This window comes from Lithobates pipiens, unplaced genomic scaffold (genome assembly GCF_037356315.1).
Source record: "Lithobates pipiens isolate NorthernLeopardFrog02 unplaced genomic scaffold, aLitPip1_a1.2 Scaffold_27, whole genome shotgun sequence".
In the NCBI taxonomy this organism is placed as follows: Eukaryota; Metazoa; Chordata; class Amphibia; order Anura; family Ranidae; genus Lithobates; species Lithobates pipiens.
The window spans coordinates 60,937,133-60,964,880 of NW_027507788.1; the positions used below are offsets into that span (position 1 = coordinate 60,937,133).

The 27,748-nt window shown below is 48.9% G+C and overlaps 1 long non-coding RNA gene across 1 annotated transcript in view; it reads left to right on the forward strand.

The window, feature by feature from the left end:
- Positions 1-27,284, forward strand: part of LOC143933187 (uncharacterized) — a 229,103-nt gene extending 201,819 nt beyond the window's left edge. Inside the window, exon 3 of the long non-coding RNA XR_013263032.1 lies at positions 27,241-27,284. This is a non-coding gene — a long non-coding RNA (uncharacterized LOC143933187). The remainder of the gene's footprint in view (positions 1-27,240) is intronic.
- Positions 27,285-27,748: the final 464 nt, after the last annotated feature.

Sequence of the window (27,748 nt, forward strand, 5' to 3'; positions counted from 1 at the left end):
CGGCCAGGCGGCACACCTATTGTGGCGGGAGGCCGTCATATGACGGCCTCCCGTTTAAACAGGGAATGAGCACGATCGTGCGCGCGCACCCCTGTTTCTTCGGTGGCGGCGTGTCACGGAGACACCGCTCGCCACCGAAGGGGGTGAACAGCCATTGCTTATGGCTGTTTACCACGTGATCGGCTGTGATGAAGTCACGGCCGATCACAGATGGTCACACCCCGACTGTGCACGGTGAATGCGCGCGATCGTGAGCGCGCTGCGCGTGCATGTCGGTGGCGGCGTGTTCCCCCGGGAACACTGCTCGTCACCGATGCTGGTAAACAACCATTGGCTGGCTGTTTACCCACGTGATCGGCTGTGATCCTTTCACAGCCGATCACTAAAATGTAAACAAACCGCGGTAACGAGATGAACTGTGTGATCGGTGTGTGAGGAGGAGATTGCGGTAACATCTCGTTACCGCCTACAGTACACATCAAGCACACTGATTGCCCCCCCCCCCCAATAAAGAGGACCTGTCACCACCCCTCATAGTACCTGTCAATCACAGTCCATCAGAGTACCTGTCACAGTTCATCAGAGTATTTGAGTACCTGTCACAGCCCATCAGAGTATTTGAGTACCTGTCACAGCCCATCAGAGTACCCGAGTACCTGTCACAGCCCATTAGAGTACCCAAGTACCTGTCCCAGTCCATCTGAGTACCCGAGTACCTGTCACAGTTCATCTGAGTACCCGAGTCCCTGTCACGGCCCATCAGAGTACCCAAGTACCCGTCACGGCATATCAGAGTACCTGTCAATGGCACATCAGAGTACCCGAGTACCTGTCACAGTCCATCAGGGTACCCGAGTACCTGTCATGGTCCATCAGGGTACTCGAGTACCTGTCACAGTCCATCATGGTACCTGAGTATCTGTCACGGTCCATCAGAGTACCCAAGTACCTGTCACAGCCCATCAAAGTACCCGAGTACCTGTTGCAGCCCATCAAAGTACCCGAGTACCTGTCACAGCCCATCAAAGTACCCAAGTACCTGTCACGGTTCATCAGAGTACCCGAGTAGCTGTCACAGCCCATCAAAGTACCCGAGTACCTGTCACGGTTCATCCGAGTACCTGTCACAGCCCATCTGAGTACCGAGTACCTGTCACAGCCCATCTGAGTACCCGAGTACCTGTCCCAGTCCATCTGAGTACCAGAGTACCTGTCCCAGTCCATCTGAGTACCAGAGTACCTGTCCCAGTCCATCTGAGTACCCAAGTACCTGTCCCAGTCCATCTGAGTACCCAAGTACCTGTCACAGTTCATCTGAGTACCCGAGTACCTATCACAGTTCATCTGAGTACCCGAGTACCTTTCACAGTTCATCTGAGTACCCGAGTACCTTTCACAGTTCATCTGAGTACCTGTCGCAGTTCATCTGAGTACCCGAGTACCTGTCACAGTCCATATGAGTACCTGTCACCGCCCTTCAGAGTACCCAAATACCAGTCACCAAGCCATCAGAGTACCTGTCACCAGGTCGTCAGAGTACCCGAGTACCTGTCACCAGGCCATCAGAATACCCGAGTACCTGCAACCAGGCCATCAGAGTAACTGAGTACCTGTCACCAGGCCATCAGAGTACCAGAGTACCTATCTCCAGCCCATCAGAGTACCCGAGTACCTATTTGCAGCCCATGTCTCATAGAATATACGTTGGGGTGTTTGCTTTCCAAAATGGGGTCAATTTGTGGGTAATTTCACTGTCCTGGTGGTCCAGGACCTTGAAAAGTGTGATGGGTAGGAATGAAATGAGATGTGTCATTTATGCTCCTAGAACGCCTGAACGTACTACTTCAGTGTTCGGCCTCTCTATGTGACCAGGCAGTGTAAAAGTCCTACACATGTGGTATCGCCATACTCGGGAGGAGTAGCAGAATGTACTTTGGGGTGTCATTTTTGCTATATACATGCTATGTGTTAGAAATATCTTATAAATTGACAATTTTGTGTAAAAAAAAAAAATGCGTTTTAATTTTTTTCCACATATTCCAAAAACTTTTGGAAAAAAATTAACCGTTCAAAAGACTCATTATGCCTCACAGATTATACGTTGGGGTGTTTGCTTTCCAAAATGAGGTAATTTTATGGACAATTCCATTGTCCTGGTACTCCAGGGCCTTCAAAAATGTAATAAGTGGTTGAGAAATGAGATGCGTCATTTTTGCTCGTAGAACGTCTGAAGGTACTACATCAATGTTGGTGCTCTGTATGTGGCCACGCTGTGTAAAAGTCTCACACATGTGGTATCGCCGTACTCGGGAAGAGTAGCAGAATGTATTTTGGGGTGTAATTTGTTGTATGCATATGCTGTGTGTGAGAAATAACCTGATAATATGACAATTTTGTAAAAAAAATAATAATAAAAAAAAATCTTCATTTTGCAAAGAATTGTGGGAAAAAATGACAACTTAAAAAAACTCACCATGCTACTTACTTAATACCTTGGAATGTCTACTTTGTAAAAAGGGGTCATTTGGGGGGTATTTGTACTTTCCTGACTTGTTAGTGTCTCAAGAAATGAGATACACCTGATGTACTGACGGCATGATCAGATGTGATCAATTTTCAGCGATTGGCACCATCGTTTGTAGACTCTATAACTTTCACAAAGACCAAATAATATACACTAATGTGGGTTATTTTTACCAAAGATAGGTAACAGTATAAATTTTGGCCAAAATTTATGAAGAAAAATTACTAATTAGCAAAAATATATGACAGAAACAAAGAAAAAGGCATTTTTTTCACAAAATTTACGTATTATTTTATTTATAGCACAAAAAATAAAAAACCCACTAGTGATTAAATACCACTAAAAGAAAGCTCTATTTGTGTGGAAAAAAGGGCGCAAGTTTCATATGGGTACAGTGTTGGATGACTGAGTAATTGTCATTCAAACTATGAGAGCGCTGAAAGCTGAAAATTGGTCTGGTCAGGAAGGGGGTGTAAGTGCAACTGTATTGATGTGATTAACATTGGCATGGTTGTGTGGGACTGTGTCATTCCTTCACATTGATCTGTGAATTACTAAACTACTTGTCCCATCCACCACTGTGGAAGACAGGCTTGTAGGTTAAATCGACTGGGAGCATGCAGATCAGCGTGGTCGTAGTCTATTCACACTCCCTCCAGCTTTCAAGCTGAAAGCTGATATGAAGGTACAAACAAGGGATGGATAGTGTGCAGGAGCCTGACATTGCACCCGCCATCCATTGAGCACATGCTCCTGTAGAAAAAAATGCTAATTTTTCCTCTGCAAAAATGGGCATTTATTATTTTTGTTAAAGGTGAACTACACTTTTAAATTTAAACTGGCCTCATAAACCAATCAGACAGCTTCTCACATAAAAAAAAGTGTAAAATAAATCTTAACTTGTTCAGTATTTATATATTTATTTTCAGATTTGCATACTTTATGTCACTATCTAAGTGATACGTTGTAGTCTACCCCAAAAAACATACACTCTTTCACATACAAAAGAAAATGTTACCAAGCGCGCAAATAAAATGGAGCCCGAGAAGGGATGGTATCATGTACCTAGTGCTGGAGGCCAATGGAGAGAGAGGGCTTGCAGCAACGACTAAGCACAGGTGTGCGAAACGTGCCTGCTGAAGCCCAGGAGTAGTGTGTGCTTATCATATTCCTGATTTTTATGAAACTTAAAAAAAAAAACAATTTTTCTATGGTGGTGCCATCACTTTCCTTCTTTTTTTGCTGTACATATCTTGGTTGCGGACCAAGGCTGGCACCCGGCTTTTTGTCTTAGCAAGGGAAGATATCAGTTTTCACCTGGAGGGGTGCAATCTTTGTGCTATATTTTGTTGTGGTCAGAAGGAAGCTGTCACGTACCTGGTGATGGAGCCTGATATGCAGAGGACAGCCTCTCTTACAACTCTGACTTGGAGCCCCTGATAGAGCTGACAGGAAGCACCGAGATGCAGAGTCGCACGAGTGCCTGGTGGGATCGCTGAACCTGGAGCTGGATCGGAGCACTCGGCCGGGCTGTAGAGGTGTCTGTAGAAATCCCAGAGCAGTGGTAGGCAGGTAGCTGGAACAAGTAGACAACTGATCCCCACAGGCAGGAGTGCAGATGAAGCAGAAGGGATGGTGGCACCCTCATGGCTGAAGAGAAGGCAAGTACAGGCAGGCCGGGTCATACACAACGGGCACGTCAGGAACAGGGGCTGAAGCAGAATCAGATTACAGGCCGGGTCGTCAACAGGCTGGCAGCGGAGTGGCAGAAGGAGCAGGCAGGTGCGGAGTGAGGGACAAGCCGGGGTCGGATGCAGGCAGGAAACAGGAACGTCAGGAAGCAAGCCGGGTCACAACAGGAACACAAGACAGGTAGCTAATTGCAGGTTACACAGGGAACGCTGTAGAGCAGACAGCACTGAGCCTGGAAACTGGCTGAGTTTAAATAGCACATGGTGCGTGCACACCAATGGCATCCTGACAGGGGCAGAGGTAATAGGTCATCTTCTTCTGCAGCCATCTTGGGTGCTGGCATGCCCTTCCTGACAGAAGCCCAGGACAGGAGCCAGGTGGGTATCAAAGCAGACGTGGTCAGGTAGATCACAAAGGTCAAACACAGGAAGCAAGCAGGAGACAGGTCAAGGACAAGCTGGGTCGGTAAGCCTGCAGCCTCTGACAGGCTTCCTCATCAAAGCCCATGTGAAGTTCTGTTAGAGATACTGGGTCCTAGAGTCTTTCTCCTGCCGTTGGTGCCCTGACAAGTGCTGGTAGAGATGTTGGGTCCTAGAGCCCTTCTCCTGCCATTGGTCTCCTGACAATGCCTCCCCCTTCCCAACGGCAGCCTTCAGATACCCCTTTGGACAATTTTCTCTGGGTATTTGGCCCAAAATCTCTCAGAGGAGTCTGGGGGCATGTACATTGGCTTCATGTTCCCAGGAGCTTTCTTCGGTTGGATACCCTTTTCATTTAATTAGGAATTGAATTTGTCTCCCTCGCTTCCTGCAGTACAGAATTGATTCAACCTCAAATTCTATGTCCTCTCCAATAGTGGCTCCACTCTCCCTGGAAATTAATCTGGAACAGTTGGATTAAGCCAGGAGGTGTGAAAGACTGGATGGATTCTAAATGAGTCAGGCAAAGACAGTTCGCACGCCACTGGGTCTATTTCCCGTTTGATTAAAGGGGCCAATATACCTTGGACCTAGCTTCAGTGAAGGGCAAGCCAATTTCAGATTGACAGTAGACAGGCACACTTTGTCCCCCTCCTTGAAGGCAGGATTCCCCTTTCGTTTCCGATCAAAGTATTTTTTGTAATACACTTGGGCTTTCTGTATGGACTCCTGAAATACCTGATAATTGTTTTTTATGAAAACAAGTCTGTCCTTCAAGGCGGGCACAGTAGTTTCAGGCATAGTTTCAGGCAAGGTCTAATCCATAATTGGCCCAGAATGGGGGCTGGGTTGTAGCTGAGTGGACAGAGTTATTATAGGCAAATTCTGCCAGTGGGAGCAGGGATGCGCAGTCATCTTGGGAAAAAGGTGAAAATCAGCGAGGTATTGCTCCAGAGTTTGGTTTGTGCGTTCTGTTTGCTCATTACTTTGGGTATGGTAGGCAGAAGATAGGCAGATCTCCACTTACAGGGATTTACAAAGGGCTCTCCAAAACCTCAAGGTAAATTGCCCCCACCCCCCGGTCCGGGACAATGTTCTTTGGGAGTTTGATGATCTTCTTGATAAAAGTGTGAGCCGTTTCGGCTACAGAGGAAGTACCAATCGTTGGTATGAAATGGGACATTTTGGATAGTCGGTCTACCACAACCAGGCTGGTCGTAATTTTTCAGAGGGAGGAAGGTCAGCAATAAAAGCCATTCCAAGATTGTTGAGACCTTCTGAGGATCCATGGAGGTCCCATCTGTGGAGATTATGAGTCCTAAGAACTGGATAGAGTGTTTCTTGAACTGGCACTTCTCTGCCTTGGCGTATAAGCCATTGGTTCATAGGGTCTTTAACACTTCTCTAACATGCTCCCGATGGAGTTCAAGTGAGGCTGAAAAAATTTGTATGTCGTCCAGATAGACGATTAACCACTTCAGCCCCGGACCAATTAACAGCCTAAGGACCAGAGGTCTTTTTACAATTTCGCACTGCACTGCTTTAACTGGTAATTGCGTGGTCATGCAATGTTGTACCCAAACGAAATTTGCGTCCTTTTCTTCCCACAAATAGAGCTTTCTTTTGGGGGTATTTGATTGCCTCTGCGATTTTTATTTTTTGCAATATACCGTATATACTCGAGTATAAGCCGAGATTTTCAGCCTCTTTTTTGAGGCTGAAAGTGCCCCCCTCGGCTTATACTCGAGTCATCGCTGTCTGCCTGCTCGATCAGCGTATCGAGCAGACAGACAGCGGCCATTCTAACATTCAAACGCCGCGCCTCCGCCTCCGCCTTCGCCTGTGATAGGCGGAACACTGAATTTCCCAGCAGCCTGTGTTCCGCCTATCACGGACATCGTCTCATCTTCGTACTACGGACGAGGATGAGACGATGTCCGTGATAGGCGGAACACAGGCTGCTGGGAAATTGAGTGTTCTGCCTATCACGGACATCCGATAGGCGGAACACTCAATTTCCCAGCAGTCAGTGGGAAATTGAGTGTTCCGCCTATCACCGACGGAGGCGCGGCTTTTGAATCCTAGAATGGCCGCCGACGAAGAGCTGAAGGACGGAGGCTCGGCTCGGGACGGGACGGGCCGGGACGGGCCGGGCCGGGACGGGACGCAGGCTGGACGGGACGCAGGCTGGACACAGGTAGGCTGCACGGACACACACACACACACACACACACACACACACACACACACACACACACACACGGATGCATGGACACACACATGGATGCATGGACACACACACACACACACGGATGCATGGACACACACACACACACACACACACGGATGCATGGACACACACACACACACACACACACACACGGATGCATGGACACACACACACACACACACACACACACACGGATGGATGGACACACACACAGGGATGGATGGACCCACAGGGATGGACGGACACACAGGGATGGACAGGCATGTCTCACCCTCGGCTTATACACGAGTCAATAATTTTTTCCAGTTTTTTGGGGGTAAATTGGGGGCCTCGGCTTATATTCGGGTCGGCCTATACTCGAGTATATACGGTAAATGGAAAAAGACCGAAAATTTTGAGAAAAAAAGATATTTTCTACTTTTTGTTATAAGAAAAATCGAATAAACTAAATTTTAGTCATACATTTAGGGCAAAATGTATTCAGCCACATGTCTTTAGTAAAAAAAATGTCAATAAGCGTATATTTTTTGGTTTGCGCAAAAGTTATAGCGTCTACAAACTAGAGTACATTTTCTGGAATTTACACAGCTTTTAATTTATGACTGCCTATCTCATTTCTTGAGGTGCTAAAATGGCAGGGCAGTACAAACCCCCCCAAATGACCCCATTTTGGAAAGTAGACACCCCAAGGAAATTTCTGAGAGGCATGTTGAGCCCATTGAATATTTTTTTTTTGTCCCAAGTGATTGAATAATGACACAAAAAAAAAAAAAAGTTTACAAAAAGTTGTCACTAAATGATATATTGCTCACACATGCCATAGTTATATGTGGAATTGCACCCCAAAGGGGGGCGCATGCGCGCAGCTCGATGTGATGGACGCCTTCCATTAGAGCTCCGCACTCCCCGCAGCGGTTCCGGGATTTTATAGAGCCACCAACAGCGAAACTAGCACGCATCCCACCGGTATGGTTCGCCGATACCGCCGTGCACCCCCCGGGATGGTCCTAACGGGACACCGGGGTAAAGCGAAGTCAAAGCCTATTAAGGAAGCGCTCGCGCGGGCCTCCTCCAAGATGGCTGCGAAAGCACAAGCGCAGGCCGCCTCACAGCGCCCCAGCTCCCCCGCTGATACAGCCGATCAGCACAGCGACGATATGGATGAGGAGTGTGGACCCAGCTCGGAGGACTTCCCAGCACTGCCAACCCCAGGTATGCCACAAGCAGACTTTCTCACCCATATAGAAAAAATGCTCCATAAGGCCCTTAAAGCGACCTCAGAGCAAATAACCACTAAACTGACACGTGAGATACGCGAATTAGGACAGCGCACTGCTGACCTTGAAACCAGGGCTGATGATATGGAACTAACCCTTAGAGAACATGCCCAGGAACAACTAGCCCTCCGTGAGGAAAACGCTGTGCTCCTTTCTCGGCTTCAAGACGCCGAGAATCGCTCCAGAAGGTCCAATTTGCGCCTTCGCGGCATTCCAGAATCAGTGCTAGATTTGCAATCTTTCACCACGGCCTTATTTCAAGAGCTCTCCCCATCGATCCCGATCGAACGCCTGGAGTTTGACAGGATCCATAGAGCCCTGACACGCCGTCAACCTGAGGGCCCCCCGCGAGACATTATTGTGAAACTCCACTTTTTTAGATCTAAGGAGCAACTTCTCGCAGCAGCCCGCAACAAAGAGGACACCCTCACTTTTCAGGGCCACACTTATCAGTTGTTCACTGACCTAGCCCCTCTCACAATTGCTAAGCGAAGAGCCATGAAACCGCAATTACAGGTTCTTATTCATCACCAAATTAAATATATGTGGCGATTCCCTTTTGCTCTCCACTTCACCTACAATGGTCAACAATACACCTGTACCTCCCCGAAAGCTCTGCAACGTCTCCTTGAATCTCTACATTTGACTACTCCAGAGCAACAAGCTGAGACTGCACTTCCACGCACCCCTGCTCGCCTAACCCCTTATCCTCATGCAGCCACTCCCAAACGAGACCTCAGGGACCTGCGCTCCCCACGATCCATCCGGAAGGGTACACCAGCAAAGGCCTCTGCCGCTAACCTCTACAGCCCTAGAGTTTTTGTGCCTCGCTGAGCTGCTTCTACCACCTCATCAGTGACTTTTCTACCTTGCCCCAGTTTGCGGGTGCTCTGAGGCCTGGCCCACCGGCTCGACTAGCCTGTCATGTTTAACGGGCACCTGTGTGTTTGGAGAACTTTTGACTTTGTTTTTGGTTTTTGGTTCTTGTTTTTGTTTTTTGATTTTTGATTTTTGACCTTTGTTTTTATTGCTTATCCCCTCTTCTTCCCCCTTTTTTCACTACCGTGGCTCCTCCTGATTGCCATGAAAATCACTTATCCTTTATTGAGGACCTTTGACCATAAGCAATAACTAGCTCAGGAGTGTTGACAAATTATATCCAATAGCTTTTCCCTATGCCACCTTCATTGGTGACCTGCCTCTCCCCTCTTCCTCCCCCCCCTCCTCCCCTTCCCTGCCCCCCCCCTTTTTTTTTTCTCTCCTTCTCCTTATCTCCCTCCCCCTCCCACCTTCTCCTCCACGCAGGGTTTGATAATAATGTTGTTAGCTTTAATGTAATTTCCTTTTTTTTTTTGTTTCTATGCTCTACAAAGTTTATTGTATGTTTACTCTTTTTACACTCACTAGAGTTGTTTTAAGCTGTCATGGTATATCTTATGTTTACACCAAAAATGCTATTTCCTTTCCCGGTATGCTGCGGGGGATAGTCACTGCTCCCCCCCTACTTAGTGCGTTTTCTCTATGGCTGAACATCCTGCCGTGGAGACCACGCACATTAAAGTCTGGCGATCCGAATTTTCCCGTTTCGTACCAACCCTCTCGTGCTTCGCCTTACATACTTACTCTGATGTTTCTTTGTCCTTCTCCCTCTATTCTTCTCCTTCTCCCTGCTCACCCTCTTTTCTTGTCTTTACTACTGCTTGTGGTCGGTTGGCCCGGGGGGATCCCGGACTTCAACATATCTTTTACCTACATTTGGACTTATGGCCCCCTTGAATATATTGTCGTTAAATGTAAAAGGTCTTAACTCCCCCAATAAACGGGTCAAAGCATTCCGCACTTTTGTATCCTTACGAGCAGGTATAGTGGCACTCCAAGAGACACACTTCTCTACACATAGTACCCCTAAATTTTTCAACAGCAATTATCCTTTGGTATACACTGCCTCTGCGGCTACGAAACAGCGAGGTGTCCTCCTGGCTCTCCATCGTTCCCTCCCATTTACCTTTACCTCAGCTATCAAAGACCCTGAGGGACGGTATATTATTCTGACAGGCTCCCTCCAAGAATCCGATGTTACTTTAGTTTCCTATTATGCTCCCAACTCTAATCCCATTCCTTTCTTTTCACACCTCTTTCAGGTAATCAAAACCCACCTTAAAGGCACCTTGATTATGTGTGGAGACTCAAATTTAGTTATTCACCCATCTATTGATAAATCCCCCTATGCACCAGACCACCTATCATTATCGGTTCAATTTCGATCCCTGCTTCAACAATACTCTTTACTGGATACTTGGAGGGAATGTAATCCTACAAAGAAAAATTATTCCTTTTATTCCAACCCCCATAATTCGTTCTCCAGAATAGATCACATTTTTATCCCCGTAGCATCTTCCCCAATATTGCTTCAATCCTCTATTCACCCAATCACCTAGTCTGACCATTGTGCAGTGATTACCACTATCTCTTCACTTATACCAAAATCTAAAGAAAGGTCTTGGCGCATGAATGATAAGTATCTAACGAACGAATCCTTTAGGCTTGATATAGAAGTAGCACTACGTGATTATCTCATGCACAATGCCACCCCAGACACCCCTCCTATTCTTTTATGGGAAGCTCATAAACCAGTTATACGGGGTAAATGTATTTCCACCGCCTCTTTACTCAAAAAAGATAGGCTCAAACGTCTTCAACACCTAGAATCTGAATATCAACACCAATTTCTGCTGTTTCAGACCACTCCTTCGGAAACGAACAAGTCTAAGTTAGACAATACCCGACTGGAGTTGGACTTGCTCCTTTCAGAAGCGGCTGACAAAACTCTGCGCAGGGCCTATCATACTATCTACACCAAATCCAACAAGCCTGACACTTTTCTAGCTCTCCGCCTTAGACAACCTGAGCGAATCCACAAACCAATTAGGCTTAAAGTGCACAACGGAACCCATACTAGTAACCCGGCTAGAATAGTTAACAAATTCTCCAAACGCCTCGCCAAATTGTACGAATCCCCCGCCCCCTTCCCCCAAGATAGGGCTGAGGCCCTATTCCGTGATCTACCGATTCCTTCCCTCTCCACCCCGATTCGCACTGCCATTGACGTGGAGGTTTCGCCTTCTGAGGTAATCCAGGCTATCAAATTAATTAAACCTAATAAACAACTTGGCCCTGATGGGTTTACAGGGCTATATTATAAAAAATTTGCAGATATCCTGGCCCCTCTCTTGGCGAACTCCTTTAATGCCCTGTTAAAAGGGGGCGCCTTCGGTAGTGATACACTCACAGCCTCCGTCTCTATGATACCTAAACCCGACACTGACCACTCCGTATGGTCCAACTATAGGCCTATATCACTTTTGAATCTTGACAGAAAACTCCTAGCAAAGATTTTGTCTTCACGCCTGAATCCGCACATTGGAGGGTTGATCCATAGAGACCAGGTGGGGTTCATTCCCAAACGCCAAGCAAGTGATAACGTACGCCGGGTTATTCTATTGCAGCATTTAGCTAGATCTCGAGGTATCCCCATGCATCTTTTATCCCTTGATATTCGTAAAGCTTTCGATACCGTCTCTTGGCCCTACCTTAAACACATTTTACATAGATGGGGCTTCGGCCCTCATTTCCTTTGTTGGATTGATGCCCTATACGCCTATCCCCAAGCATTCGTTCGCTACTCCGGCTTTAGCTCTAGCAGATTCCCGATCCAGCGAGGCACTCGGCAGGGGTGCCCTTTGTCGCCCCTGCTTTTTGCTCTCGCCATCGAGCCATTAGCAGCTCTGATCAGATCCAACCCTGATATCCGAGGATTAGAGGTAGCCTCCATAACCCATAAATTATGTCTCTTTGCGGACGACGCCCTTTTATTTATCACCTCACCCCATACTACCCTGCCTAACCTGTTTAAACTCCTTGACACATTTGCACTAGTTTCAGGCCTCGAGGTAAATCAGGCTAAGTCTAAAGCTCTTGCAGTATCCCTCCCTACAGAGACTCTTCAATGTTTGCGTACAAATTATTCGTTTCAGTGGTCCACATCCTACATTCCTTATTTGGGAGTTAAATTGACCAGTAACCCTGCCCACCTATACCAAACTAATTATCTACCCATGCTGTGCAATCTGTCATCACTCCTCAATTCCTGGCAACCCCTATGTGTCTCCTGGCTTGGACGCATTGCGGCTGTTAAAATGTCACTGTTGCCCAAATTATTATATTTATATAGAGTACTCCCGGTCACGGTCCCACCATATTTTCACAAGGCTATCCAAAGTCGAACTTTCAAGTATATTTGGGGTAATACGCGACCCAGGATTTCTAAGTCTGTTCTTTTTCGGCATAAACTTCAAGGGGGCCTAGGGATACCACACTTTAAAAACTACTACTATGCAGCCCAGCTATCGCAAATGGCCCTCTACCACGCTATGTCTGAAATCCCGCTGTGGGTCAGTTTGGAAGCAGTGAAGGCTCACCCTGTCTCCGTTTCCAATTTACTTTGGCTCCCCCCTCAGGCATGCAGGTCACTTACTAACCCCGTTACGAGACACTCCCTTAAAATTTGGCACATGGTACGTACCCCTTTTAAACTACTGTCTCCTCATCTCCCCTTGCTCTCGTTTATGGGTCACCCAAATTTCTATCCGGCCTACACGGAACCAGGCACCTTTTCGGCCTGGTCCCGTGCACGCCTTACTCGAGTTTGTGACCTCTCTTCAGGTGCCTCCTTCGCAACATTTTCTGACCTACAGACACAGGCCCAACTGCCCCCTAGAGAATGTTTTCGCTACCTGCAGATAGTCCATTTCTTTCAAACGCACATTAATCCCAACTCCAATCTTAACTCCATGTCCCAATTTGAATCCATATGCTCCTCTGATCCACATGCCCCAGGCATTATCTCCTGCCTATATTCTTGCCTTTCAACCATATCTGCTGACCTTCCGCCTTATGCTACCGCTTGGGCCACAGATTTATCACTTAATCTTGATACAGAGTCCTGGACTGATATATGGACCAATACTAAAAATTCCTCACAAAATGTTGTGGCATCTGAAGCGAATTATAAGGTCCTGATGCGGTGGTATCTGGTCCCCTCTAGAATTTCCAAATTTGTGCCTAACTACTCACCCGACTGTTTTAGAGTTTGTAAAGACCGGGGCACTCATCTCCACATTTGGTGGACCTGTCCCATCGTGGCAAATTTCTGGTCCTCGGTCTTCCACCTGCTAACTAAACTGATGCAACACCCCGTAGCTCCTGACCCAGCAATGGCCTTGCTGAATTGGCTACCTCTAGATCTTAATAAAGCCCAAAACCGACTCTTTCTCCAAGTAACGACTGCAGCTAAACAAACGATTGTGTCAGGAAAGGTTCCCTCCGCTGGTAATATCAATCATTTGGCATGCAGTACTGCGATCCACCAGCAGGTGTCTCCTGCTGGAATTATGTCATCTTTGGTCCACAGTACTGATGTCCACCAGCGGAGGGATCCTGGCAGTATGGAGCAGGTATTGCCCTCTGCAGTCAGGCGTCACATGACTGACAGCAGCCATTATAAATACCCGGCAAGTTCATATACACTTTGTCTTGGTATTGTCCTTGAGCCCTGACCTGCAGCTTGTTTGATACCTGTTACCTGTTACCTGTTACCTGTTACCTGATACCTGATACCTGTTACCTGTTACCTGTTACCTGTTACCTGTTACCTGTTACCTGTTACCTGATACCTGTTACCTGTTAACTGATACCTGTTACCTGTTACCTGTTACCTGATCCCCGATCCCTGTTTCCTGTATCCTGCCTCTTGTACCTGTTCCCTCTCTCCTTGTCCCCCTATTCTGCTTACCTCCTATTTATGACCCCGGCCTGGCTTGACTACGATTCTGGTTCTCCCTTTTGTTACATTATACTGGTTTACTTGCTTATCTGCACTGTTTTGGTTGTTAGTTTGTTCACTTAGTTTGTATTGGTGGTGTGTTCACATTTATATGCGTTTGCTTAATAAATTTACCTTCACTTATTTGTGTCTGGTTCACTTGTCGCAGTCACACAGTTCTGGTCACATCTGGTTCATGACAGAATACCAAGGCCATTCCTGACCAGAAGTGGCTGCACAGGGGAACCATTTGCTTTAGTTTGGTTGCAAACATGAATGCTGATGAGATCATTTATTTTTCTCTGCTGGCATCTGAGAGTGGTGATTATTGCCGCCAGGTTTTGAAAGAATGGTCTAGTGACCAGTTGTTTGCAGCTATGCGTTTGGCTCACTCCCTGGTCGATCAGGGTTATACATTGTTTGAGGAGGTGCAGCCTTTGATAAAGATCTGTACTGAGCTAGCCCTGCCCTGTATCCCAGATGGCCGTGATAATTTCACTCCTCCTTTTGATATGAATCAGGTTGTATCTTTAGTATGGCTTTTTGAAGATGATCCTTCTGATTTTTGTGAACACTACTCAGCCTGTTCCCCACAGGTGATTGCTGAGTGCATTGTATCTGCTCAGTCTTTGGTTAGACAGGGAGGCTTAAAACTTCAGTTTGTACAACCCATACTTTCAGCATGGTCTGACATGGTGCAATCAGCCCCAGCCAAACAATCCACCTCTGCCATCAGGTATGAGCCTACCCAAAAGTATGTTTCCCCACCAGCCATGTCAGCCTCAGTTGCACCCCAGTACACGCTGCTCCCAACCAAATACTCCTATCCAGTCTCTACTCCCTGTACTTATCCTGCATTCAACCCACCTGCTTCCTCTCCGCTGTCTACAAACCCACAAGTTCTTTCCCCAGCTACTGGTACCTCTTCTCTGCCATATCACAATCCTCCTTTCCAGTCTGCTGCACCCCTTATTTACAGTCCTGTAGTCACCTACAGAGCTTCAGTGGCTAAGCCAAAGAAAAAACGAAAGTTTTTCCCAACCAAAATGGTCTTACCATTAACCCAACCTGCCTCCACACCTACCAATCTGTCCCAGCCCGGAGTGCCAGAGCCAGAGCTCCAGCCCGGAGTGCCAGAGCCAGAGCTCCAGCCCGGAGTGCCAGAGCCAGAGCTCCAGCCCGGAGTGCCAGAGCCAGAGTTCCAGCCTGACGCCTTCCAGCCTGATGTCCCGGCCTTCCAGCCTGACGCCTTCCAGCCTGATGTCCCGGCCTTCCAGCCTGACGCCTTCCAGCCTGATGTCCCGGCCTTCCAGCCAGACGCCTTCCAGCCTGATGTCCCGGCCTTCCAGCCAGACGCCTTCCAGCCTGATGTCCCGGCCTTCCAGCCAGACGCCTTCCAGCCTGATGTCCCGGCCTTCCAGCCAGACGCCTTCCAGCCTGATGTCCCGGCCTTCCAGCCAGACGCCTTCCAGCCTGATGTCCCGGCCTTCCAGCCAGACGCCTTCCAGCCTGATGTCCCGGCCTTCCAGCCAGACGCCTTCCAGCCTGATGTCCCGGCCTTCCAGCCAGACGCCTTCCAGCCTGATGTCCCGGCCTTCCAGCCAGACGTCTTCCAGCCTGATGTCCCGGCCTTCCAGCCAGACGCCTTCCAGCCTGATGTCCCGGCCTTCCAGCCAGACGCCTTCCAGCCTGATGTCCCGGCCTTCCAGCCAGACGCCTTCCAGCCTGACGTCTTGCAGTCTGATGTCCCGGCCTTCCAGTCTGACGTCTTGCAGTCTGATGTCTCGGCCTTCCAGTCTGGCGTCTTGCAGTCTGATGTCTCGGCCTTCCAGTCTGGCGTCTTGCAGTCTGATGTCTCGGCCTTCCAGTCTGGCGTCTTGCAGTCTGATGTCTCGGCCTTCCAGTCTGGCGTCTTGCAGTCTGATGTCTCGGCCTTCCAGTCTGATATCTTGCAGTCTGATGTCCCGGCCTTCCAGTCTGATGTCTTGCAGTCTGATGTCCCGGCCTTCCAGTCTGATGTCTTGCAGTCTGATGTCTTGCAGTCCGATGTCCCGGCCTTCCAGTCTGATGTCTTGCAGTCTGATGTCCCGGCCTTCCAGTCTGATGTCTTGCAGTCTGATGTCTTGCAGTCTGATGTCCCGGCCTTCCAGTCTGATGTCTTGCAGTCTGATGTCCCGGCCTTTCAGTCTGATGTCTTGCAGTTTGATGTCCCGGCCTTCCAGTCTGATGTCTTGCAGTTTGATGTCCCGGCCTTCCAGTCTGATGCCTTCCAGTCTGATGTCCCGGCCTTCCAGTCTGATGTCCCGGCCTTGCAGTCTGATGCCTTCCAGTCTGATGTCCCGGCCTTGCAGTCTGATGCCTTCCAGTCTGATGTTCCAGCCTTCCAGTCTGATGCCTTCCAGGCTGATGTTCCGGCCTTGCAGTCTGATGCCTTCCAGTCTGATGTTCCGGCCTTGCAGTCTGATGCCTTCCAGTCTGATGTTCCGGCCTTCCAGTCCGATGCCTTCCAGTCTGATGCCCCGGCCTTCCAGTCCGATGCCTTCCAGTCCGATGCCTTCCAGTCTGATGCCCCGGCCTTCCAGTCCGATGCCTTCCAGTCTGATGCCCCGGCCTTCCAGTCTGATGCCTTCCAGTCTGATGCCCCGGCCTTCCAGTCTGATGCCTTCCAGTCTGATGCCCCGGCCTTCCAGTCTGATGCCTTCCAGTCTGATGCCTTCCAGTCTGATGCCCCGGCCTTCCAGTCTGATGCCTTCCAGTCTGATGCCCCGGCCTTCCAGTCTGATGCCTTCCAGTCTGATGCCCCGGCCTTCCAGTCTGATGTCCCGGCCTTGCAGTCTGATGCCTTCCAGTCTGATGTTCCGGCCTTGCAGTCTGATGCCTTCCAGTCTGATGTTCCGGCCTTGCAGTCTGATGCCTTCCAGTCTGATGTTCCGGCCTTGCAGTCTGATGCCTTCCAGTCTGATGTTCCGGCCTTGCAGTCTGATGCCTTCCAGTCTGATGTTCCGGCCTTGCAGTCTGATGCCTTCCAGTCTGATGTTCCGGCCTTGCAGTCTGATGCCTTCCAGTCTGATGTTCCGGCCTTGCAGTCTGATGCCTTCCAGTCTGATGTTCCGGCCTTGCAGTCTGATGCCTTCCAGTCTGATGTTCCGGCCTTGCAGTCCGATGCCTTCCAGTCTGATGTCCCGGCCTCGCAGTCTGATTCTTTCCAGTCTGATGTCCCGGCCTCGCAGTCTGATTCCTTCCAGTCTGATGTCCCGGCCTCGCAGTCCGACGCCTTCCAGTCTGATGTCCCGGCCTTGCAGTCCGACGCCTTCCAGTCTGATGTCCCGGCCTTGCAGTCCGATGCCTTCCAGTCTGATGTGCCTGTTGTCCAGCCTGATGTGCCTGCCTTCCAGCCTGACGTGCCGCTGCCCGCCTTCCAGCCTGACGTGCCGCTGCCCGCCTTCCAGCCTGACGTGCCGCTGCCCGCCTTCCAGCCTGACGTGCCAGCTTCCCGGCCCGATGTGGTTCTGTCTGCTACCCTGCTTGAAGTGTCTGTTACCCAACCTAATGTGACTTTGCCCATAGCCCAGCTTGACGCAGTGGACTTTCCCCAGCAACTGCTAGTTGGAGCGTCCGGAGGTCGCTCCTTTGAGGGGGAGTACTGTCAGGAAAGGTTCCCTCCGCTGGTAATATCAATCATTTGGCATGCAGTACTGCGATCCACCAGCAGGTGTCTCCTGCTGGAATTATGTCATCTTTGGTCCGCAGTACTGGTGTCCACCAGCGGAGGGATCCTGGCAGTATGGAGCAGGTATTGCCCTCTGCAGTCAGGCGTCACATGACTGACAGCAGCCATTATAAATACCCGGCAAGTTCATATACACTTTGCCTTGGTATTGTCCTTGAGCCCTGACCTGCAGCTTGTTTGATACCTGTTACCTGTTACCTGTTACCTGTTACCTGATACCTGTTACCTGATACCTGATCCCCGATCCCTGTTTCCTGTATCCTGCCTCTTGTACCTGTTCCCTCTCTCCTTGTCCCCCTATTCTGCTTACCTCCTATTTATGACCCCGGCCTGGCTTGTCTACGATTCTGGTTCTCCCTTTTGTTACATTATACTGGTTTACTTGCTTATCTGCACTGTTTGGTTGTTAGTTTGTTCACTTAGTTTGTATTGGTGGTGTGTTCACATTTATATGCGTTTGCTTAATAAATTTACCTTCACTTATTTGTGTCTGGTTCACTTGTCGCAGTCACACAGTTCTGGTCACATCTGGTTCATGACAGATTGCGAGAGCCTGGAGGACACCATCCCTGAATATAACTGAAACTAAACATAGAGTCACACAGGCAATGATTCATGCTAAGATAGAGGCAGTCGTTCTGGATAGAATCCCGTTATTTAATAAAATATGGCAACCTTGGGTGGACCATTTTCTACCGAAAGATTTTGATACTCGTCTTATGGCTCCTTAGCCCAGAATGGGCGCCAGTTTGTGGTCTGTGGTTCTCGTGGGCCTTCCGACCATACCCTTTTTCTCTTATCTCTTCTGTCTTGCCATCTGGTATCGCCTCTTTTCCTTTTTTGTATCCCTACTCCTTTTTTCCTCCTCACTCCTCTCCTTGTTTCCTACTTTCTTTTCCCCTCCCTCTTTTCCTTATATATGTAAAATTTATCCAGCGGAACTCTTTTTTTCTACCATTACCCCTGGTAATAGTTGTCATTACAACAATGTTTGTCAAATGTTTTTCCTCCTTTGGAAACCGTCAGTTTGCTTTTACTCGGCCCTCTCCTCGGATGTCATATGTCCACTATACTATATATGTGAAGGGTCTATGAGCTTGCTTTCGATTTTTCTGGTGTATCTACTTCTGCAAATTTAGGTAGCAGCTCATTTGATTATTTTCTGTTACTGTTACCACTGTAAACTGTTCTGCTTATTCCTGTGTGAATTACTTGTCTTTTCAATAAAACTATTTGAAACGGAATTGCACCCCAAAATATATTCTGCTGCTTCTCCTGAGTACGGGGATACCACATATGTGGGACTTTTTGGGAGTCTAGCCGCGTACGGCACCCCGAAAACCAATCACTGCCTTCAGGATTTCTAAGGGTGCAAATTTTTGATTTCACTCCTCACTACCTATCACAGTTTCAAAGGCCATAAAATGCCAAAATAACACAAAACCCCCCCAAATGACCCCATTTTGGAAAGTAGACACCCCAAGGAAATTTCTGAGAGGCATGTTGAGCCCATTGAATATTTTTTTTTTGTCCCAAGTGATTGAATAATGACACAAAAAAAAAATAAAGTTTACAAAAAGTTGTCACTAAATGATATATTGCTCACACATGCCATAGTTATATGTGGAATTGCAGCCCAAAATATATTCTGCTGCTTCTCCTGAGTACGGGGATACCACATATGTGGGACTTTTTCGGAGTCTAGCCATGTACGGCACCCCGAAAACCAATCACTGCCTTCAGGATTTCTAAGGCCGCGTACACACGTGGCGGACTGTCTGGCCAACAGACAATCTGACAGACAGTCCGTCATACTTTCGAATGAACGGACTTGCCCACACACGGCACTTTTTGAGCGGACTAATACGGCGGACTAAGTCCGCCATACAATCCGCCCTACTTTTGAAATGAACGGACTCGCCCACACACGCGGAGGAAATTTCTCTCATTTTGAGCGCGTCTCCAGGTAGGCGAGGCCCGCGAAGCAGACGTCGCTGACCCCGCCGCCTGGAATGGACTTAAAGGGGATCCCAACGCCGAAAAAATCTGCGTGGGGGTCCCCCCAAGTCCACAACAGACCCTTGTTCGAGCACGCTACCCGGCCGGCCAGGAAAGGGGGGGCGAGCGAGCCCCCCCACCCCAAATCACCTTGTCCCCATGTTGATGAGGACAAGGGCCTCTTCCCGACAACCCTGGCCGTTGGTTGTCGGGGTCTGCGGGCGGGGGGCTTATCGGAATCCGGGAGCCCCCTTTAATAAGGGGGCCCCCGGATACCGGCCCCCCACCCTATGTGAATGAGTATGGGGTACAATGTACCCCTACCCATTCACCTGTAAAATAAAAGTACCAAAAAAAAACACAACACACGAGATAAAATATTTTATTGCACAGCTCCGGGGGTCTTCTGTCTTCGGGGGTCTTCTCGCCGGACTCCTCCGCTATCTTCTTGTAGCTCTTTTGCTAGCGGAGGAGTCCGGCTTTCTTCCCCGCCGCTGGCCTCTTCTCCCGACTTCGGGGGTCTTGTCCCCCTCTTCGGTTCTTCTGCCGGGCCACCGCGCCTTCTTATAGCTCTTTTACAGGCAGTGGCCCGGTCTTCTGTCGCCGCCGTCGCCTTCCGTTCTTCTTCTTCTTCTTCTCCAGGAGATGTTGCCTCGACGATCTCTCCGGCCGGAATGCCAGAGCCGCGCTGCGCGGCCACTTATATAGTGACAATGAGGCAGTGTCACATGGCTTTATGTCACATGGGTTGGTGTCACATGGTGACCCCGCCCCCTTACGATGTCATAGTCCCCATGTGACATCAACCCATGTGACGAGCCCATGTGACATATACCATGTGACTCCGCCCCATTGTCACTATATAAGTGGCCGCGCAGCGCGGCTCTGGCATTCCGGCCGGAGAGATCGTCGAGGCAACATCTCCTGGAGAAGAAGAAGAAGAAGAAGAACGGAAGGCGGCGGCGACAGAAGACCGGGCCACCGCCTGTAAAAGAGCTATAAGAAGGCGCGGTGGCCCGGCAGAAGAACCGAAGAGGGGGACAAGACCCCCGAAGTCGGGAGAAGAGGCCGGCGGCGGGGAAGAAAGCCGGACTCCTCCGCTAGCAAAAGAGCTACAAGAAGATAGCGGAGGAGTCCGGCGAGAAGACCCCCGAAGACAGAAGACCCCCGGAGCTGTGCAATAAAATATTTTATCTCGTGTGTTGTGTTTTTTTTTTGTACTTTTATTTTACAGGTGAATGGGTAGGGGTACATTGTACCCCATACTCATTCACATAGGGTGGGGGGCCGGTATCCGGGGGCCCCCTTATTAAAGGAGGCTCCCGGATTCCGATAAGCCCCCCGCCCGCAGACCCCGACAACCAACGGCCAGGGTTGTCGGGAAGAGGCCCTTGTCCTCATCAACATGGGGACAAGGTGATTTGGGGTGGGGGGGCTCGCTCGCCCCCCCTTTCCTGGCCGGCCGGGTAGCGTGCTCGAACAAGGGTCTGTTGTGGACTTGGGGGGACCCCCACGCAGATTTTTTCGGCGTTGGGATCCCCTTTAAGTCCATTCCAGGCGGCGGGGTCAGCGACGTCTGCTTCGCGGGCCTCGCCTACCTGGAGACGCGCTCAAAATGAGAGAAATTTCCTCCGCGTGTGTGGGCGAGTCCGTTCATTTCAAAAGTAGGGCGGATTGTATGGCGGACTTAGTCCGCCGTATTAGTCCGCTCAAAAAGTGCCGTGTGTGGGCAAGTCCATTCATTCGAAAGTATGACGGACTGTCTGTCAGATTGTCTGTTGGCCAGACAGTCCGCCACGTGTGTACGCGGCCTTAGAAATCCTGAAGGCAGTGATTGGTTTTCGGGGTGCCGTACATGGCTAGACTCCGAAAAAGTCCCACATATGTGGTATCCCCGTACTCAGGAGAAGCAGCAGAATATATTTTGGGCTGCAATTCCACATATAACTATGGCATGTGTGAGCAATATATCATTTAGTGACAACTTTTTGTAAACTTTATTTTTTTTGAGAGCCGTCTTAATGCACACTACTGAAGTCGCTCCGACTTCAGAAAAGGTTCCTGTACTACTTGAATCCGACTTGTAGGCGACCGGTACCCATTAATTTCAATGGAGGTCGCCTCCAAGTCGGATCTCCGTCTATACGGAGGCGACTCTGACAGAATTATAAGCTATCAAGAGGGAACTCCACGCCAAATTTATGAAAAAAATTTGGCGTGGGTTCCCGCTCCGAGAGCATACCAGGCCCTTAGGTCTGGTATGGATATTAAGGGGAACCCCCTACGCCGGAAAAACGGCGTGGGGGTCCCCCCCAGATCCATACCAGACCCTTATCCGAGCACGCTACCCGGCCGGCCAGGAAAGGGGGTGGGGATGAGCGTGCGGCCCCCCCCTCTTGAGCCATACCAGGCCGCGTGCCCTCAACATGGGGGGTGCCTTGGGGAAGGGGGGCTGCGCGCCCCCCACCCCAAAGCACCTTGTCCCCATGTTGTACCCCATACTCATTCACATAGGGTGGGGGGCCGGTATCCAGGGGCCCCCTTATTAAAGGGGGCTCCCGGATTCCGATAAGCCCCCCGCCCGCAGACCCCGACAACCAACGGCCAGGGTTGTCGGGAAGAGGCCCTTGTCCTCATCAACATGGGGACAAGGTGCTTTGGGGTGGGGGGGCCGCGCGGCCCCCCCTTCTCCAAGGCACCCCCCATGTTGAGGGCACGCGGCCTGGTACGGCTCAGGAGGGGGGGCGCTCGCTCGCCCCCCTTTCCTGGCCGGCCGGGTAGCGTGCTCGAACAAGGGTCTGTTGTGGACTTGGGGGGACCCCCACGCCGATATTTTTCGGAGTTGGGGTTCCCCTTTAAGTCCATACCAGGCGGCGGGGCCAGTGACGTCTCCGTCGTGGGCCCCGCCTACCTGGATACCCGCTCGAAATGAGCGGACTTTTCTCCGGGCGGGAAAAGTCCGCTCATTTCAAAAGTAGGGCGGACTGGCACACACACGGGCGGACTGTCCGCTGAAATGCGAGTCCGACGGACAGTCTTTCCAACATTCCGAAAGACTTAGTCCACCAGACTGTCTGCTAAAAAAGTCCGCTGAAGCCCACACACGAGCGGACTGTCCGCTGAAATGTGTTTCGGCGGACTAAGTTGGGCAGACAGTCCGCCCGTGTGTACGCGGCCTAAGGGTGCAAATTTTTGATTTCACTCCTCACTACCTATCACAGTTTCAAAGGCCATAAAATGCCAAAATAACACAAAACTCCCCCAAATGACCCCATTTTGGAAAGTAGACACCCCAAGCTATTTACTGAGAGGCATGTTGAGTCCATGAAATATTTTATATTTTGCTACAAGTTGCAGGAATATTAAAAAAATTTTTTTTTTTTTTGCACAAAGTTGTCACTAAATGATATATTGCTCACACATGCTATGGGCATAAGTCAAATTACACCCCAAAATAAATTCTGCTGCTTCTCCCGAGTACGGGGATACCACATGTGGGGGACTTTTTGGGAGCCTAGCCACGTACTGGACCCCGAAAACCAAGCACTGCCTTCCCGGATTTAAATATAAAACGCTACCAAAAAAAACTGTTAGCGATCGCAGGGATCAGGCCTGACTCTGCGATCGCTGTAGTTATGTGTTTAGTGTTTTGTAAGTGACAGTGATCGATCGATACTGCACTTGGGTGGGCTGGGCGGAGGGGCAAAACGCAGGTGCTAGCAGGTATCTGGGCTGATCCCGCTAACAATGCGTTTTTTTGGAACCCTAAACTGCTGGGGACGCTAGTATAGATCTGATCAGATATTGATCTGTTCAGATTCTATACCACTACGGGAGGTTTATGCTTTGCACGTGGGTGTTAGCGGTACTGGCACTAACCTAGCGCTGCCTGGGGCGATGCAGACCCTGACCCTAAAACCTAATTGATATCACCCGCCGGGTGATCAGGGGGTTAAACCTTTATTGGGTAATAAATGGTGGGTGCCCTGATGCTATAAAAAGCAAACTAACTAACCAGAGTCACCCGTAACACTTATACGGTGATCAGTGGTGAAAGGGTTAACTAGGGACAATCAGGGGGTTCAAATTTTTATTAGGTAGTATATGGGGGTCCCTGGCGCTATATAAAAACCTGACGGGGAACCTAAATACCTAACTGGCTAACCAGCGTCACCAGTGACACTTATACTGTGATCGCTGGTGAAAGGGTTAACTAGGGGCAATCAGGGGGTTAAAACCATTATTGGGTAGTATATGGGGGTACCTAGCGCTATAAAAACCTGGCGGTGAACCTAAAAAAATAACTAGCTACCTAGCGACACTAGTGACACTAATGCAGCGATCAGAAAAATGATCGCTTAGTGACACTGGCAAAAGGGGGTGAAAGGGTTAACTAGGGGCAATCAGGGGGTTAAAACCATTATTGGGTAGTATATCGGGGTACCTAGCGCTATAAAAAACTGGCGGTGAACCTAAAAAAATAACTAGCTACCTAGCGACACTAGCGACACTAATGCAGCAATCAGAAAAATGATCGCTTAGTGACACTGGTAAAAGGGGGTGAAAAGGTTAACTAGGGGCAATCAGGGGGTTAAAACCGTTATTGGGTAGTATATCAGGGTACCTAGCGCTATAAAAACCTGGCGGTGAACCTAAAAAAATAACTAGCTACCTAGCAACACTAATGCAGCGATCAGAAAAATGATCGCTTAGTGACACTGGCAAAAGGGGGTGAAAGGGTTAACTAGGGGCAATCAGGGGCATAAAACCATTATTGGGTAGTATATTGGGGTACCTAGCGCTACAAAAACCTGGCGGTGAACCTAAAAAAATAACTAGCTACCTAGCGACACGAGCGACACTAATGCAGCGATCAGAAAAATGATCGCTTAGTGACACTGGCAAAAGGGGGTGAAAGGGTTAACTCTAAGGGCAATAAGGGGGTTAAATCTTTATTGGGGGGTGGTAGGGGGCTACCCTGGACCTAACACTAACTGCCCTGACAGTTTTTACTTTTACAACTCAGTAAATAAATGATCACTGCAATCAGTGACACTGTGACTGGGGGGGGGGGCGAGGGGGGGCAGGGGGCGATCGGGGGGGGGGGGGGGGTTTGTGTGCCTATGTGTTATTTAGTGTCAGTGTAGTGTTTGGTGCAGACTTACTGTCCTCTCCTCGTAGTCCGGTCAATAAGACCGCCCCGAGGAGAATGACATCACTTCCTCCCTGCCTGTGTATACAATACACAGTGGGAGGAAGCTTCTCATTCACCAGGAGCGATCGAGAGGGGATGGTCAGAAACCAACGGCCATCCCCTCATCCCGGATCGCTCCTGAAGCGAACTGGACCACCGCATCCAGCGGGAGGGGGTCCGATCGGACCCCCCACCCGCTGGAAGGCAAGCACGTACATGTACGTGCTTGTGCCTGTACATGCCATTGTAATGACGTACAATGGCATGCGGCGGTCCTTAAGTGGTTAAGAATAGGTCAAGGTATTCCCTGAAGATGTCATTCACAAAATGTTGGAATGTCGCGGGGGCTTCACATAGCCCGAAGGGCATCACAAGCTACTAGAAGTGACCTAAACGTGTTCAGAAGGCAGTCTTAAACTCATCAACTTCCCTAATACGGACCAGGTTGTAGGCTCCCCGTAAGTTCAACTTTGTGAAAACTCAAGCTGTTCTAAACCTTTGGAATAACTCAGGAACAAGAGGGAGTGAGTACAGTGGTGTGAAAAAGTGTTTGCCCCCTTGCTCATTTTCTGTTCCTTTGCATGTTTGTCACACTTAAGTGTTTCGGAACATCAAACCAATTTAAACAATAGTCAAGGACAACACAAGTAAACACAAAATGCAATTTGTAAATGAAGGTGTTTATTATTAAAGGTGAAAAAAAATCCAAACCATCATGGCCATGTGTGAAAAAGTGATTGCCCCCTTGTTAAAACATACTATAACTGTGGTTGTCCACACCTGAGTTCAATTTCTCTAGCCCCACCCAGGCCTGATTATTGCCACACCTGTTCACAATCAAGGCATCACTTAAATAGGAGCTGCTTGACACAGTAAGGTCCACCAGAAGATCCTTAAAAGCTACACATCATGCCGAGACCCAAAGAAATTCAGGAGCAATTGAGAAAGAAAGTAATTGAGATCTATCAGTCTGGAATGGGTTATAAAGCCATTTCCAAAGCTTTGGGAATCCAGCGAACCACAGTGAGAGCCATTATCCACAAATGGCGAAGACATGGAACAGTGGTGAACCTTCCCAGGAGTGGCCGGCCGCCCAAAATTACCCCAAGAGCGCAGCGACGACTCATCCAAGAGGTCACAAAAGACCCCACAACAACGTCCAAGGAACTGCAGGCCTCACTTGCCTCAGTTAAGGTCAGCGTTCATGCCTCCACCATCAGGAAAAGACTGCAAAATGGCCTGCATGGCAGAGTTCCAAGGAGAAAACCACTGCTGAGCAAAAAGAACATCAAAGCTCGTCTCAATTTGTCCACAACACATCTTGATGATCCCCAAGACTTTTGGGACAACATTCTGTGGACCGATGAGACAAAAGTGGAACTCTTTGGAAGGTGTGTGTCCAAGTATATCTGGCATAGAAGGAACACTGCATTTCATAAAAAGAACATTATACCAACCGTAAAATATGGTGGTGGTAGTGTGATGGTCTGGGGCTGTTTTGCTGCTTCAGGACCTGGAAGACTTGCCGTGATAAAAGGAACTATGAATTCTGCTGTCTACCAAGAGATCCTGAAGGAGAATGTCGGACCATCTGTTCGTGTACTCAAGCTGAAACGAACTTGGGTTCTGCAGCAGGACAATGATCCTAAACACACCAGCAAGTCCACCACCGAATGGCTGAAGAAAAACAAAATGAAGACTATGGAGTGGCCTAGCCAAAGTCCTGACCTGAATCCTATTGAGATGTTGTGGTATGACCTTAAAAAGGCCGTTCATGCTCGAAAACCCTCTAATGTAACTGAATTAGGACAATTCTGCAAAGATGAGTGGGCCAAAATTCCTCCAGGACGCTGTAAAAGCCTCATTGCACGTTATCGCAAACGCTTGGTTGCAGTTGTTGCTGCTAAGGGTGGCCCAACCAGTTATTAGGTTTAGGGGGCAATCACTTTTTCACACAGGGCCATGATGGTTTGGATTTTTTTTCACCTTTAATAATAAACACCTTCATTTACAAATTGCATTTTGTGTTTACTTGTGTTGTCCTTGACTATTGTTTAAATTGGTTTGATGTTCCGAAACACTTAAGTGTGACAAACATGCAAAGGAACAGGAAATGAGGAAGGGGGCAAACACTTTTTCACACCACTGTATCTGTTCTTACTGGTAATTTTATTAAGGTCCCTTTAACCAATGCATGGTCTGTAAAGCAGGGTAATCAAATATAAATAATAAGAAGATTAGTAATGTACAACAAATCGATTAAAGGTTAAAAATATACATTTTGTTGTTATATAGGGATCTGAGAACACGACTAGATGATGACCCGGAACAACAACAAGGTATTTATGATTACGATTCATTAATTGTTTTTATAAAACAGTGTTACATTTTATTTATTTTTATTCATTACATTTTTGTGCAATTTTTTTATTTTGGTAGTTGGAGGGCGGTAAAAAAACACACAGTTGAGTTGCATTTGTGCTACCCCCCATCTGCACCCCCTTTAACCGTTTGCCAACCAGCCGCCGCAATTATACTGCAAGAACATGGCTTGGCTGCGCGAATCGGCGTCATGGTGCGTCGGTACCATAGACAGCCACTGGGGGGAACGTGCACGCCCCCTGCTCACTCACAGAGCCAATGCGAGGTCCCGCAATCGCTCGGGGCACACAGAGAACCAGGATCTGTGTGTGTAAACACACAGTTTCCGGTTCTCTGAGGGGAGAGCAGACAGATTGTCTATTCATCTAGAGTATGAACAGCGATCTGTCATCTCCTCTACACAGTCCCATTCTCCCCTCAG